General features: G+C 35.1%; 1 long non-coding RNA gene across 1 annotated transcript; it reads left to right on the top strand.

Moving 5' to 3' along the window:
• The first annotated feature begins 10,149 nt into the window (after nt 1–10,149).
• LOC121405829 lies at nt 10,150–12,696 on the top strand. Its single transcript, XR_005968708.1, has 3 exons — nt 10,150–10,231; nt 10,860–10,972; nt 12,597–12,696. It is a non-coding gene; the product is annotated as an uncharacterized LOC121405829 (long non-coding RNA).
• Nucleotides 12,697–16,302: the final 3,606 nt, after the last annotated feature.

The raw sequence follows: 16,302 nt of genomic DNA, 5'->3' as shown, positions 1-16,302 counted from the left end.
TAATCTTAAAGAAACCTTTACTACGGTAAAGCTTTTTTTTCCCCGGTGGGGGAGGTGTTTTATATATATATATATATATATATATAAGAAGAATTGTAAAAGGAATTACATTCATTTATTTAGTAATTTCCCCTTTAAGGATATTTGGGAGTGATCAAGAACATTCCACAACATAAGCTTTTGTTAAGCAGGCCTCTGCCTATCTAAAGGCCAAGGATTATTGTAATTTTTGAATAGAGATTACTTTACAATAGAATTGTATTAGTAGTGGAAATGAATAGGCTAAGCTATTTTGGTGACACATGTTAATTTCAATGAGGTCATTCAAGAGTCTTCTGGAATTTGACTGCTCCTGAAAGGAGAATGTTTTTCAGAGAGAATACTAGAACCTTCCATAATAGTGAATACTCTTTATAGAAGCCTCTAGAATAGTGAATACTAGAATGTTCTAGAGTAGTTGAAATGTGCATGTAAAAGCTGCAGTTTCTTCAAGGAAATCATCGCCTCATACCAGATCACTTCATCAGATCAGATCGGAGCTAAGAGTTTCACGCCAGACCTTATGTCAGAACAGATACCTGGATTAAATATCTTCTGTGGAATTATCTGCACACCATCAATGAACTGTTTGCAGTTATTTTTGAGAGAGGAATTTTCAGTTCTCATCGAGATCATCAACATCATCAGCATGTTCAATGAACACTCTTCAACCCATGGATTGCTGAAATTGACGGTTAATCATCGTCAACATTGTCTTAACGGACATTTCAACTCGTTACAGTGACTCTTGTTATTCATCGTGCTTCAACATCTGTTTCATCATCGCCATCATTGTGAATTTTCGCCAGTCAACTGGGATTTTATCATTTGGACCTTAAATTTGGAATAACACCAGAACTGATTTCAAGAGACGTAAGACTATTATTATTTATGATTTGTTTGCGTAAACTTAATTATTTCCTGTAATAAAAAAGAGGAAATTAAATTTGAATTTTACTTGTTATTTGTTGCAGTATCGTAACAGTGTATAAGATATCAAGCCTTGATGGGAAATTGCGTCGTGCAGCCATTTTGTGACCAGAAAATTTTGACCCGCTTTTAATTTCCGCGAGGGCAGGTAAGTGCTCTTTGGCGACCTGGATTAGTGCCGGCCATTTGGCGATGTTAGAAAACTAATTTTACTTTAAGTTTCGCTATTTTTTATTCCACATCTATTCTGAAATGTCTAATCGATCTACAACCAGAATTTCAGCCACTTCGTGCTTCGGGAATGGCTGTAGACTTTTATTGGCTTTGAAGTTCGATCTTGAAGTCCTTCCTTGATCGAATTCTTACCATTACTTAGACTTCACCTTGTTGTGGTTTCGATATGGACTGAATCTACCCAGTGGCGTGACAGGCAAGGGGGGGGGGTCAGAGTTCAGAATGACCCCCCATCCCGATTGATGTCAGCGGGAAACTTCATCAAATCAAAAGGGGAAATGTAAGGGGGAAGGAGAGGGGAACAAAGGAAAAGGGGAGAGAAAGACAAATGGAAAGACGAAAAAATAGGCAAAAATGGAAAGGGGAAAATGAAATCAAATTAAGTAGAAAAGATAAAGAAAAAGGAGGAAAATAAAAAAAAAGTGGGATAACCATTTTATTCTTATCTCACATTTCTCTCCTCCCCTTTTTTGTGATCATCTTAGTTTTTTTGGTGTCATTTTATATTCACGATCTTCATGCTCTTTACCATAAGAATGGGTGGTTATAATGTACGATCCTGATGTCTCTTGTCGAGGAAGATGGGGGGTTGAATATTTATACATTCATATTTTATTTTTTATTACACTTTCCTTCTCTCCTCATTTATTGCCTTATCTAACTCTCAGAGTGTAAGTTTTATTCGTGTTTAATTGCAAATTTACTCTTTAGGAAATGAATGTCCCTTTATCTTTAGAATTGTGTACTCTAGTAATGTCCACAAAAAGGGAGGTATACTTACATGATTTGGATCACATTTGTATTTCAATAACAATTGCAAACGTTCTTGAAAATTGTCATCAATCAATTAAATTGCATGATTGTAGTAGCTACAGACTGTTATTGTAATTTTGTTCTACTAATGATTGATTGTTTAATAGCAAAATAAAAAAATATTATGTGTCCTGCTCTGTTTTCTTTTTTTTCTTTGAGGATATTTGGGATTATGAAACTGATACTCGCGTGCGGTATTTGAGCACAACGCCCAATACCATGGGCTTATTATGATCACTGGGGTCGTGTTCGAAATCGCTAGGATTTTTTTCTTCTTCATTCGATGTGATTTTTAACGGTGTCGTCAATGGGACAAACACCCTGGAAAAATAAAATGAAAATTGAAATTCGAGTTTCGGTTTAAGCCGGCAAGTGCCTTGAATAAAATATACCCGACTACTGTTTTAACATAATAAACAAGCAAATCAGCCATGTGGCTCAACTATCTTAGAATACATCCGGAATTCTACTATGCCTTATATGAGGACTCCGAGTCGGAACTTGCCATATCTGCCACATCAATATTATATCGCCATCCCCATATGCGGACATGCCTGCACAGTCAGTCGGCAGCTCGTCCGAAAGTATTTTATTCAGCGGAGTTCCGCTTGACTCCGTTGGCACCACTCCCCAAATACAGAGACCGAAGTTCTAACTCGATCTGTACAGGGCTTCAATGCCCATATGTTTATGTATTAAGTTCCAATCAAACAGGTTAGTAAAGTTGCATGCGCCCCACATGCACCACAGCCACACATTTAGTCACTGTTTTTTCCCTTTAAGTTTATCCCCCCAGCCCCCCCCCCCCCCCGTTTTTTGTACATTTTAGGACAAAACGGAATAAAAATCTTTATGTTGATACAGTTCTTTTTATATATCTTTATGAAATAAAGACAGAAATCGATGAGCCCTGTTTGGGGGATTTTGCATTGTTAACCCCCTATTGGTGGCTCCATGATCGCGACCCGTCTGTGTACGAGGAGAAATAAAATTGTTTAAAAACTCCTCTAAACAGACGCTGTCTAATACGTATTGAGCTGTGAGAACGATCCTTTTGATCGGCGTTTTAAAATTTTGCTCTTAATTATTGTCCATTTCTCATAAAATTTGTCTTATCTTATAGATAAGGGCCTTATCGTGTTTTAGGTAACTGGAGACCTAACAATTTCCCTATCTAAATTTTTGAGAATTGGTGATGTACTTTGATCGATCAGTCAAAACGTATGCGTTGATGTTTCCTACCTTTCTGAAATCAAAGCAGTCCGTCGATTGGAGACAGCTATTTAGACGCAGGACAAATAATGCTCTGACAACCAAATTAACTTCTCGTCAGCATCAGTGAAAATATGAATGGCCTTTTAAAACTTATAATAAAACTGATCTTAAATTGATCTGAGATCGATTTCAGATTTGATTTTAAATATCTATTTTGACAATGATATCAACGTTGTCACAATTTTTGCTGTTAAACTGAAAAACGATATTATATTAAAACTCACATGCCTCCTTTTCGAGCGTAGCTTGGAAGAACGAACATGTAGCCCTAACGTGCACTCTCGTCACCAATCATTTTCTGATTTATCCTACAGCTAAAACAACAAAAATTGTTGTTGCTTCGCGCCATCTACACTGCGCGAAATGAGTGGATTATTTCCCAATTACATTAACAACAAAGTGTTGCTTAGTCTGTGGTAAAAGTAGAGCCTAATTAGTCTTGTATGTTCACAAGTAGCTCTCATTCTTTGTAATTCATGCATTACCTAGTACCAATCCAACAACAATTATCACATCTGTATACTTCATGTTTTACTTGAAATAGTGTTAAGAAGGAAAAGAATTCGAAAATAGACTTGTATACAATTTGTATACTTGTATACATTTATGTAGCCATGCAACTTATTAAAACTTACTTATTGTTTCATTTAATATTTTTATATGATTCGTTCCTTAACTCTTACTGTGCCAATACAAATACCCCATGACTGGCAGGGGTATTCGAGGGAATCCTAAATTGAAAGAAACGTAAGCAGAGACTGATTTTAAAACGGTCATAATTATTTACCCGTATATTGTATAATGAAACCTTCGACACATGGAATGATGCATCGTTCATGGACTTTATGATCGTGTCATTATCTTTCTTATTCGCGTAAAAAATAGTAAAATTTAATATTTTACATTTTTTTCAATAGGTAAAACCTGGAAGGTATAATTTCATGAACATTTAAACGAGCAAATAATTTGATGAATGGTAGAGATACCCAGAAATTAAGAAGATAAAATGAAAATTCAATGTTGTCCTTTTAAATGACGTAGATATTGATGTAATTGAATGAATAAAAAAATAAATAATGCTCCTATGAAGGAAATACTATTTTCCTATTTAAGTTGCTTCCTCTGAAGAACACACACAATTGAAAGCATCCTATTCCAGAAAAGGGCATTTTATTCGATCAAGTGACCAATCACAGAACAGATGCGATCCCCACGCGAACACACACAATAATATATCAGAACCCTGTATGTTTTAAGTGTGGCCAACCGTATTTTTTCATTCGTGTAGTCTTTAAAAATAGACCCTTTTTATTCGTAGTGTAATAAATAAAGTTATTGCAAGAAGGAGACAAACTATAAAATTAAAGATGATATATCCAAATATAGATAGAGGGATCTGGCAGATTCACTACTAACAAGTTTTGGGTATAAAATCCAAAAAATGATATGGGCGTTCTTGGCAAAGTACAAAAAACCAAGAAAAAAACCCTTTATTTTTCGTGAATCAAAGAAGAGGAAATGCAAATCAGTTATAAGCCAAAAAATAATACAAATTTTCAAAAAAAAAAGAAAATAAGGTTATTTGTTCTGTATTACTGTTCTGACCAATTTAGCCACCTGTTAACATTCTCCGCGACTACATTCTTCTGTTCATGTCACCAAGTCATGAACAATAGAAGCCCAGACTCTCTTTCATGAGGAATCTGTAATCCGCGCTCCATCCTGACCTATTATCTATGAGAGCAATTCAGCACAGGAGGTTCTTAGAAATCGACTTTTGATGTGACTATACTTTCAAAGGTTCCCCTATTTTTTTCACATTTTACTTATTTATGAGTGACCCAGGTAAAAGAAAAACAATTAGGCCCCCTATAGAAAAATCAGGCATCCACCCAGGTTCTCCCCAGCTCATAGCACTATCTGTGGTAAAAGAAACGATAATTTGTTCAGATAACATAATGTGCAATATATAAAAAATGTAATATTCAACCCGTTATCGTCATCATTTTAATTTATACTCTCTAAAGTCGTTTTAAAATCTCCTTGACAGTGAAGTCAATGCAGCAACTAACAGGTCGGTCTGATCGGTTTTGTTAATGTAACTGGCAGCTGTACCGCCCTATCCCTTTCTTTTTCTCAAAACATCTGATATTACTGTGCATACTCTGTTTACATTTATATTACCAATGGTTGGATTTAGTAAAGGAAAAATATCCACTTTGAAAAAAAGAGATATGTCTTTAGAGGAATAAATCGTTATTATCGGTAGTTTTAATTATCATATTTTTTGCATCTTCCTATTTTATTCAAGGAGAATACTGAACGATTCATATCTTTGTGAGAAGTTTCAATATGATACTGATAAAAATAACAATGTCAATCATTTCTTTAAAAAATGGTTTGGGTTATAAAAAGACAACGAATATGACCCGTTATTTACCTGATCTTAAGTTTATGAAGAGAGAGTTCGGCTGCAGAAGAAATGCAATTGATATGATCACAACATTTATTTTTGAATGATAATCATAATGAGGATGACTCTGATGGCAATAACATTAAAGGGAATAAAGGAAAATATTCATATCTTTGTACGTAGAGTAGAGTTCATTGAGCAAAATGCCGAAAATTTTATCAAAATCGCATAACAAGTTATTAAAATTTCAAATTCAGTAATATAACGTCACATAACCACTTTCCATTTTCTTATGTTATTTCATAAAATCCTAATTATTTCATTATTTCATACTTGTGTGAATAATTGTGAATAATATGTCTCCCTTATAATGAAATAAGTTGCAGCAATAAATATTTAATGCATCAACTCAGTTGTCAATTCATTTTTTTTCTAGTAGTTTGAGGAAAAAAGATTAAATAAACCTAATTTCATGTAACAAAATACAAAAGAACAAATGGAGATGTGACATCATCAGCCCACCTAATGAATATTCATTACGACTGTTTCACAAAACATTGCTAAACTTAAAAATTCAATAACTTTGCTATTTTGCTTTCCGATTTTGATAAAAATTTTCCGTATTTTGCTCAGTGAATTATGCTCTATTTTTATCTATATATACTTTCATCCCAGACAATCCCCTTGATAATTATAAGAAGGAGAAGAATAATGATAATAATAATTACAATAACAATAATGATAACGCTCTCGCTATTAGACAAAATAAAAACATCATTGGAATTCCAATTGAAAGTACATGTACTGAACAGAAAATTTCTTTGCTAGCTGATGATTCTACCTGTTTTATTGATGGCTCTGAAAAATCCTTTAAATCATTATTTGAAACAATTGATAATTTTTCTGAAAGTTCTGGGTGTAAACTCAATATTTCCAAATCAGAAGCAATATTGATCGGATCTAAAAAGGGTTCACATTTAGCTCCATTTTCTGAGAATGGTTTGAAATGGAATAAATTTTCTTTTAAAACTTTGGGTATACATTTTCATTGAACACAAAACAATTATATGATCGTAATCATAAGGTGAAACTTAAATCCATTGAAAGTACTTTAAACTGTTGGCGCTAGAAATTTATCTCTAGTTGGGTAGATCTGTGTCATAAAGGGCTTATGACGAAAGGGTGGGTGCTGTCGCGTTAGGGTGCGTCAACGCGAACGCGAAGATTCGTCCAAAGCCCCCCCCCCCCCCCGATTCGGCCGAAAGGGTGCGTTGGGCGTTAGGGCGCGTCAGTGTCGACAACGCCCCCAAATGGCACAACCGGGGGGGGGGGGGGGGCTTTTCCCGAACCTTCGAGTTCAGTACACTCAGCGGCTAATTGTGAAGGCGTACGGCCTAGTACAGTACGGCAGGGCGATGTCACGATCGGCTCATCATCAAAAATTGCATTTCACGAAACTCACGGAGCTCCTTTGACTATTGTCAGAGGATTTTTATTTCACAAATCGTCTTGAACGAGGTTCGCTGACTAATAAGGCCACACCAACTCCCAAAGTCATGATAAAAATGAAAAGTTTGTTTGATGTTTTCGCCGCGACGATTCGAAATGAAACGAAGAAATTAGCAGAAGTGAAGGTCACCGGAGAGGTGAATGAGGATTTTACCGTAAGTAAAACCATTCAAAATGTCGTTCATATTATATGTAAGGTGATTAATTATTTGTGGTGCGTAATTATCAATTGAATTACAAGAAAAGAGAATCTTCTGGCAGGACACCTGTCGATACGATCGACAAACTTGACAGTACATGATCCAGTCTAGTCCCATACCCGTGTTTCTGTGTCTGCAGAATTAAGTATCTGACTGAGGTCCAGACCACTTGTTCACTGCTACCACCCTGCCTGTGGGGAATCTACAGGTAGGACTATGGTATGCCAATGTTGTACAGAGCACACACATTTAAAAAATCAATAATATATCGTTTTTGTGACCAAAATTACTAATTTCCATACAGTTGCAATTTATTTTTTATTAGTAACTTGGGAATATTTTTGTGTACGCCCTTTATTGGTGGAAAGTAATATGGCAAGAAAATTTTCATTTTTTGATCTCTATTTTTAATTAAGAAAAAATTATTTAAAGAATCAAATTTAAATAAGAGCCAAGTTTTATGAATAATAGGTGTAATGAAAACTGTCAGTGTAAAAAAATCAAGCATTTGCCCAAAAGGAAAAGGAAAAATAAGCCAAACATTGCCACCCTTACTTTGCCACACATGGAGATAAAACTGAGAACAAGGTTATATCATAACCTTGTTCATTGAATGAGTGGTCCAGACAACGACCCATCGCAACCCTGTCCATACACGTTTTTATGATCCACACAGGGCTGTAATTTTGATAAGAGAATTCTTTATATTGTTTTACCTTTATGACATTCTATATTAAAAATCATAATTTTTCTTTTCCTTTGGTTTTGTATTAATTTTGTTGCTCGGTGTGGTCGGGGATATCCTCGATTACCAGCGTGTGCAATTAATGTACACGAATCCAATGTGGCCATCCCAATTCTGTGTTACAGTCATTGGAATTGGAAAGTAGCTAAATCACATATTGATAGTGTGAGTGATAAATTGGATATTCTCAACTTATTTAGCATATAGGCTTAGCGAACACAAGTAAAATGAAGTGGAGGCACTCGACAGCAGGCGAGGATTCAGGGCATTTGTTCACTGCTACCACCCTGCCTGTGGGGAATCTTCAGGTAGGACTATGGTATGCCAATGTTGTACAAAGCACACACTTTAAAAAATCATTAAAATATCACTTTTGTGACCAAAATTACTAATTTCCTTACAGTTGCAATTTATTTTACATTAGTAATTTTGGAAAAAAAAATTGTATTCACCAAAGCGCTCAAGAACTTGAATTTTGGGCATATTTTTCTGTACGCCCTCTATTGGTGGAAAGTAATATGGCAAGAAATTTTTCATTTTTTATCTTTATTTTCAATTAAGAAAAAAAATATTCAAAGTGTCAAATTTATATAAGAGCCAAGTTGTATGAATAATAGGTGTAATGGAAACTGTCAGTGTAAAAAAATCAAGCATTTGCCCCAAACAAAAAGAGAAAATAAGCAAAACATTGCCACCCTTTTTTGCCACACATGGAGATATAAGATATAAGAGATATAAGATGGAGAACAAGGTTATATTATAACTTGTTCATTGAATGAGTGATTCAGGGGGGAGGTTATGTGGCAGAGGTGCGTTCACACCCAATCAAAATCTAGATATTATAAGTTTTAAATGGTGCACCCGTGGCAGTAGACCAAAAGCTTCGGTCTCTGTTTTGCTGGTTGTTCAGCTGAGCTCCGTTGGCTTCACTCACCAAATACAGAGACCAAAGTTCTAGCGCGATCTGTACAGGGGACTCAATGGCCATATGTTTACGTACTTAAGATCGGATAAAAAGGGGAAGTGAATTTGCGCGACAGCCGAGGTAAGTCACTGTTTTTGTTCCTTTTAACTTCAGTTTTCTCCATTTTGGGGCAATTATTGCCAAGATGGAATATAAATTCGCATTTTGGTCGCGTTAATTTTCAAAATTGTTATTCATTAAAGACAAAATTGAAGAGCCCCGACGGGGGGGATTTTGCGTTGTAAGTCCCCTAATGGTGGCTGCACAATAGCGAGCCGTCTGTGTACGAGGAGAAATTAAAAAAAAATGTTAAAAAACTCCTCGAAACAGACAGTTGCCAGCTGTCTAGCTATCGTGCAGCCACCATTATGGGACTTACAATGCGAAATCCCCCAGTCGGGGCTCTTCAATTTTTCAATTTTATTTTTCATTTTTATCGTACCACATAGAGTTAGAGTCTAGATGTAGTCAAACCTAACCTTAAATAGCACGTAAAGGTACTTAAAGGTCCATTCATTAGAACAAAAATAAAGGGGAATATGCAATGGATCTCATGAAGCCCGAGTATTTTTTTGCCTTTGAATCTCATAATAAAGTACTATTGAACTAAGTCCAGTAAATTAAACCAGCAAGGTATCCATGTGCTATTGGGTTAGAAAAAACTTTTATTTTAATTAAAAAAAAATATTAGTGACAAAAATGTTTTATTATTTGTATGATTAATATGTTAATGACTGTCTTGCTTATAATCAAGTGGAAATTACATGAATTAACAAGAATTACTTGTTGACCGATTGTTGGTCGATTCTAGAAATTTCAGGATAATAAAACAAGTAAGAAAAATGATTGGTATATTTGAATCATTCCCCTTTATAAAATGTCAACAATATTCATTGAAAGTGCAATATTTTTCAATGATCACTGTGTCAATCTACATATTTCTTTGTTATATCAATGTAATATTAATGTTCTAATTTCAGACTGGAACTACAGAGCTAGGCTCTGACTGGTCTACTACAGCTAGGAATTTGCCAGGGCCAATCTGATGAACATGTGGCAGAAGATTTGGCAATGGGTGAAGAAACACTGAGATTGAAATGCAACCACAGGTAACATGTAGACTAGTAAAATGCTATAATGATGACAAAAAATGAAGGATATTGTTTAGGTTGCAGAATGTTAGATTATTAAAACCCACATCAATGCTAATGAAATCGCACTGTACCAGATTTTAAAGTCAGTTTGTAATGTAGACATTACATAGACATGAAAGACCATGACCATGCAAAAAATCATCCAGATGGTCATTTTTGTACATGCTTTTGGAAAACAGTGCGGGAGCTGAAAAACATAAAAATTACCATTTGATCATGATTTTTTGCATGGTCAGCTCGCTCACTTTGAAAACTTCACAGTTCACATGCGACCCCAGCCCCCCCCCCTTCCGTTTGCGTAGCCCCTACTCACACCCCTCAATCAATTTTTCACTACTTGCTCATGTGTATGTAATACAAGCTACATTACGAGGAATAATTTCTCTAAGTTTCTCAGCCAGAGCATATGTCATTTACTATTTTTATTTTTGATTAACATAATAAAAGCTTGAACCCTTTATTTACCCCCTTCTATATGAATTCTGGTAATCAAAAGATGTTTATTTCCTGTTTTTAGACATGTGAGAAGAAATACAAGATTGTGGCAAATATTTTAATTAGTTCAATACTCTTTTTCCTTCAGGTGGAGGCTTCACCCAAGCTTTTCAGACGGATGCGAGATACAAAGTTACGCAAGTATAAATGGTTGAAGGTTTTGGAAAGCCAGACAAGAAGGCAGGAAATGTGATGTCACTTGTAAGTTAAAACACTCTTAATTATGACTGCCTCACTTTGGCGAAAAAAGTAGTCACATTAACAAAAAAATAAATTACCAGCACTGTTCTCTTCTTTATTTGGTCTTCTACCAGTCAATATTTGAAAACAGTGACATCTATAAGTCTATAAGTGCTTAGATGCTTAAATGATTAATGGTGATATTTCGTGGACAGTTGTAAAAAAGCCAATATCAATCAATGCTAGATGCTGTGACTTGCTTTCTATTGCCAAAGAAGTAAATAAATGTTCCATTGTTCTGCATTCCTATTAGACCCCCCACACACCATCACCATCTGCTTTGTCAGCTAGGAACACTGGAAAATTACCCCAAAAAGAACACAATTTTTTATATCTCTTGTAGGCCTGTATAAATCAGATAAATTTAATGACTACAAAAGCAGTCATTAAACCTCACTTATTCAAATGATCTTGGTAGGGGGGGGGGGGTGGCTCAGGATCTTGCCTGTTGATTGTGCACTCACTTCAGAAATCAGCAGGTTGGCTCTGAATCAAGAAATACAAAAAAAAAGCGATAATTTGGATTTTGACTCCCTTTAATTGGTAAACCAAAGAGAAAATCTCAAGTCATTAAAATCAATTGTGTATACATGTACATTTTAATTTCTTTCTTATGCATTTTTTTGTTTTGGTTGTTAAACCCTAAGAAGAGGGGGGGGGGGGCTCGACATTTTCGTGATAAATCCGCTGCTCAAAGTTTTTTAAAATGTGTCGCTTGCTGAATTTTTACTTTCAAATCTCTTGCGCAACTTTTGAGACCAAAATTGTGACCCCAAGGTACGCGGTTCCGAAATTACGCAACATTTCGTAAGTGCATGCAAACCCGAAATTGCTCAAAAGCATGAATTTGTGTACAAATCCAATGCAAATAGTGTTTTTAGCCAAAATTCATAAAATGTATCATTATTTTTCCCTTTACTGCTTAAAACCATTTGATTTTATCTTGTCTTTGGTAAAAATAAAGTCCCCGAAAATTTCCATTGAAAGCACAATAAAAAGCAAAAAGTCATAAAACAAAGAAATACATAAGAAATTTATAAAACAGTAGAATACATTAAAAAATAAATGTGATGTGTACATTTTTGAAAAATAAATTTGATCAGATGCCTATCTAGAGTATGTGAACAAAAAGAGCATTTAGGGGCGTTATTTTATTAATTAGAGCAAACTTATGATTTTACGCATACATTTTCATAATTAATGAGCAGTGAGATTTTTCGTAGAATTTGATATTATAGTTTTGTAAATTCTGCCATGGGTAAGGCGCGTGCCAATTTCATTGCAATTGCACGATCGATGGCCGAGATCATAAGGGGGGGGGGGTGAATCGCCCCCCCCCCCTTCCCAGTCTTCTTAGGCATCTAAATATCTAGGTTTAATAAGGCTTTGGTGACAATATTTTAACCATTTAGAACTTGAAGTTACTATTTCAGACATAAAAATTATTTGTAAAAAAGTTTTTAAAAATGTAAGTTTTAACAACGATAATTAAATTAGGAATAAATGACTTTGGTTTCAATAATCATGGAAATTAATATCTTTATTAATAAAATATCACATGCTCTATAAAATAATTCCATTTCAGTTACTTCAATAAACATGAACAGCAGCAGGAGCAACAACAGCATCAGCAGCCGAAACCTCAACTGCAATAAGAGATGCAGCAACCGCACCGACAACATCAAGAGCAACAGCAAAAATACCTACATGTATTACAGCAGAAATGCAACAATTACATTGGCAACATCAACAGCAGCAGGAGCTCCAACAACCATGCAGGGAACATCGGGCGTAACATAAATAACTTCATCAAGAGATGCAACATTATTACATCTGTGGGCGATCAAAAATTATTACATTTGTGGGTAAAGTTCATTATTACATTTGTGGGAGAAATTATTACATTTGTGGGTAAAGTGTTATTACATTTGTGGGCGTTATTACATTTGTGAGTGCAACCCCCCCCCCCCGGACTTTTTTCCTTTTTTTCTTTATCTTATTCTCCATATTCTATCTCTTCATTTTCTTTTACCCTTACTTCTTCTTTTTCACCTTGTACCTCTTTGACTATTCATTAGTGTTCCTTCTCAATATCACCTTCTCTTTTCTTTTCTGTATTCTTCTCCATTTTCCCTTCTTTCTTGTTTCTTACCATTTTATTTTTCAATCCAAATACTGTGCATTTTTTTATTACGATGCAATTTTGTAAAATATAGACAATTTCCTCTTTTTTTTCTTAACAGCTTACTATGTTGGATTTGAATTATTTATAACTTAAACAGGTTTTTCTCTAATAGTCTCATTACCTTTATTTCCTGTCTTTCATTTGTTTTGTTGTACATTTACGTTGTATACTCCTAGTTAAGTTGTTCTCGCTCTTGCTCAGTTACCTCATCTCGTTTAATATGCTGTTTTTTCCCCTTTCGCCTTCAATTTTAATTGCTGTTTCGTTTCTTAATCTTCTTTCTTAATCCTTCGTATCTGTTATATTCATATATTTAATGGTATACATGTTCTGGTATTTTTTGCATAATTCATGTCTCATGTTTTTCTCATATTGATTCTCTCACTCAGTACCTATGGTTTTAGTTCTTTGGTTCTTGTAATTGACGTTAATGTCATATTGAACACAATTGGTCTTCTGATAATTTTTTTTTATCTTATGTTGTTTACCATATTTGTTGCTTTATTGTATTATGTTTTTGTTGTCAAAGTCCACACTATGCTTATTTCTTATGAGTTCGATCTTTTATATTATAAAAGCTTTTAGTCAATTCGATTCGGTATGTGATGAAAGTTTTCATCTAAATAAACCATGTTGAATGAGTGAATTCCTTATAAACATTGAAAAAAAAATAATCTACCCACCTCATCAGTTCCGGAAAATTATAGTAATATTGATGATAATAAAATTAAATAACATCTTTTTTTACAATAAAAAATGTGGAAATATTGTAAATAAGGACTTTGAAATGTTCTATGAAATGTACGCTATATTTTCATAACTTTTGTCGAATGGTATCACTCATCAAAATGACTGGCAATTCGAAATCTTACTCACACTTGCAATTGAATTCATTATTATGCTGTACACCAATAGTCAATGTAAATGACAATCATGTACTGACGTGAAATTTTAACGATTACATTTGTTTTTAGGATTTTAATATCGCAAACATTTGGAGAGTGAGCAAGACAATGCTCACAACCGAACGATTGCTGGTGACCTACCGCGAAAGGGCCTATGAAGAGGGTTTTAATTTTGGGGCGGTTAAGTATGTCAGCAGGAACCAAGATAATTTTTTTACCAAGCGCTATCAACCCTGTATCGACGTGTAATTCCCATTTTGTAACGTTTCTCCTGCGCAGGCGCAAGCCCAGTCCGCAGGCACAGACCCTGATTGGAACTTTATTCAACAAGTGTGTCTCCATGCAAATGAAGACTATCACACACAAAACTTGCTGTTCCGATACAGGGTCTTCACAATATTCCAAAAATCATTTATCACGCTCCAAATCTAATACCCCTTTCATAAACCCAATTACTATGAATTATGCGGCTAATATCAGCATAATTTGGTCGTAAAATAGGAGGAGGACAAAAGTTATCCCCATTACTCTGATGCTGCTATTATCCGCATAATAGCGGCATCGGGATAAGATTTTGAGTTTTTGAACGCATTTCTAAGTAATGCGGATAATTGCCATGGTGCGGTCACAAGGTCACCCTTTTCCAACACAACCGCATCGGAGGGGTCGTGTCCAGTTGTCATGGCGATTATCCGCCTTTTTCAGGACGGGCGCTCGTAAAAATAATGCGGCTTATTTTCGGAGTTTAGTACACAGTGGCAATCAGCCTCTCCGGGGAACTGCTACCAGTGGCCAGTGAGAAGATACTTGATAACTCAGATAAGATATAGCCAGTTCTTAATCAATCAAAGAAACAATGTGCCATACCCAGAAATCCCTCCAGGGATCTTGTGGTCTACATGTAAATGCAGAAATGGTCATTATTTCGTGGGTATAAGGCGTATATAAGGCCTACTGTAGAATGGCACAGTCACCTCTCCCTCCTAAAATAAAAATCCTCCGTCCGAAAGAGGGAAATACTTGTAAGCTATTGTTATGTGATAAGAAATATTTCACATATTCAATTATATGTCAATGCATAATCAATACTTTAACAGGAAGTATAACAAGAAATCATAAGTTTACCGACTCAAACTTTCTTAAGAAAGTATTACCCAATCTTCTTCCAGCTAAACTTTTGACGCACACACATTTTATTGGTTTCTTATTTACTACCTTACACGTTCTCCCTATAAGGTATACAGGGAGTATACATATACGTTGTACAGTCTACACATGAAATGATGCATGGTTATTAGATTCAATGATCGTGTTATTATCTTTCTTATTCGCGTTTGAAAAAAAATGAAAAACTATGCAATATCTTTTTTTCCTAATGAAAACCTAGAAATTATGATTTCATGAACATTTCAAAGAGCAAATACTCTGAGGAATTGAAAAGATATCAAGAAATTTAGAAGATAAATGAAAATTAAATGTTTACCCTTTTAAATGACGAAGATATCAATGAAATCGAACAGTCCGAAATAAAAAAAAGCTCTTTTAAATGAAATACTAATTTGCTATTTAAGTTGCTTGATCTGAATAACACACACGCAATTGAAAGCGACCCATTCCAAAAGGGCATTGTCCTCGATCAAGTGACCAATCACAGCACAACTGCGATCCCCCACGTGAACACACAATAATATAGAAACCTGTATCTGCAAAGTATGGCCAACCGTACCCTTTCATTTGTGTAGTCTTCAAAATAAGACCCAACAAACACAGTTATTGCCAGTCAGAAAGAGACAAAATATAAAATCGAAGATGATATATTAACATATAGATAAAGAGGGATCGGACAGATTCAATACTAACAAGTTCACGGTATAAAATCCCACAAAATAATACCTTGTACCTTGTAGTTCCATTCCTTGAAGTCCTCCACCAGGAAGGGTAACTCAGGGCTGACGAGAGTGGGACTATTATTGCTCTGTTTTGCTTTGTTGCAGGTTTTGCATGTTTAGTTTTGCTTTAAGTATGTCAGTGCTTTTGGAGGATACCATATCCGCTGTGAGATTATTCCAGTGGGAGACTGCTTCAGGGAAGAAGGAATTAGCCAGCTGGGTAGTTGTGATGAACTTTGAAGTGACGTCATACAGTTCATCAAGGGATCTTCTTAATCTCGTTATTTTTCTAGTGGCATATTTATTTAAGTC

This window comes from Lytechinus variegatus, chromosome 1, assembly GCF_018143015.1.
Source record: "Lytechinus variegatus isolate NC3 chromosome 1, Lvar_3.0, whole genome shotgun sequence".
Classification (NCBI taxonomy): domain Eukaryota; kingdom Metazoa; phylum Echinodermata; class Echinoidea; order Temnopleuroida; family Toxopneustidae; genus Lytechinus; species Lytechinus variegatus.
The sequence above is the reverse complement of the archived record's forward strand: the minus strand, read 5'-3'. Positions and strand labels throughout refer to the sequence as shown.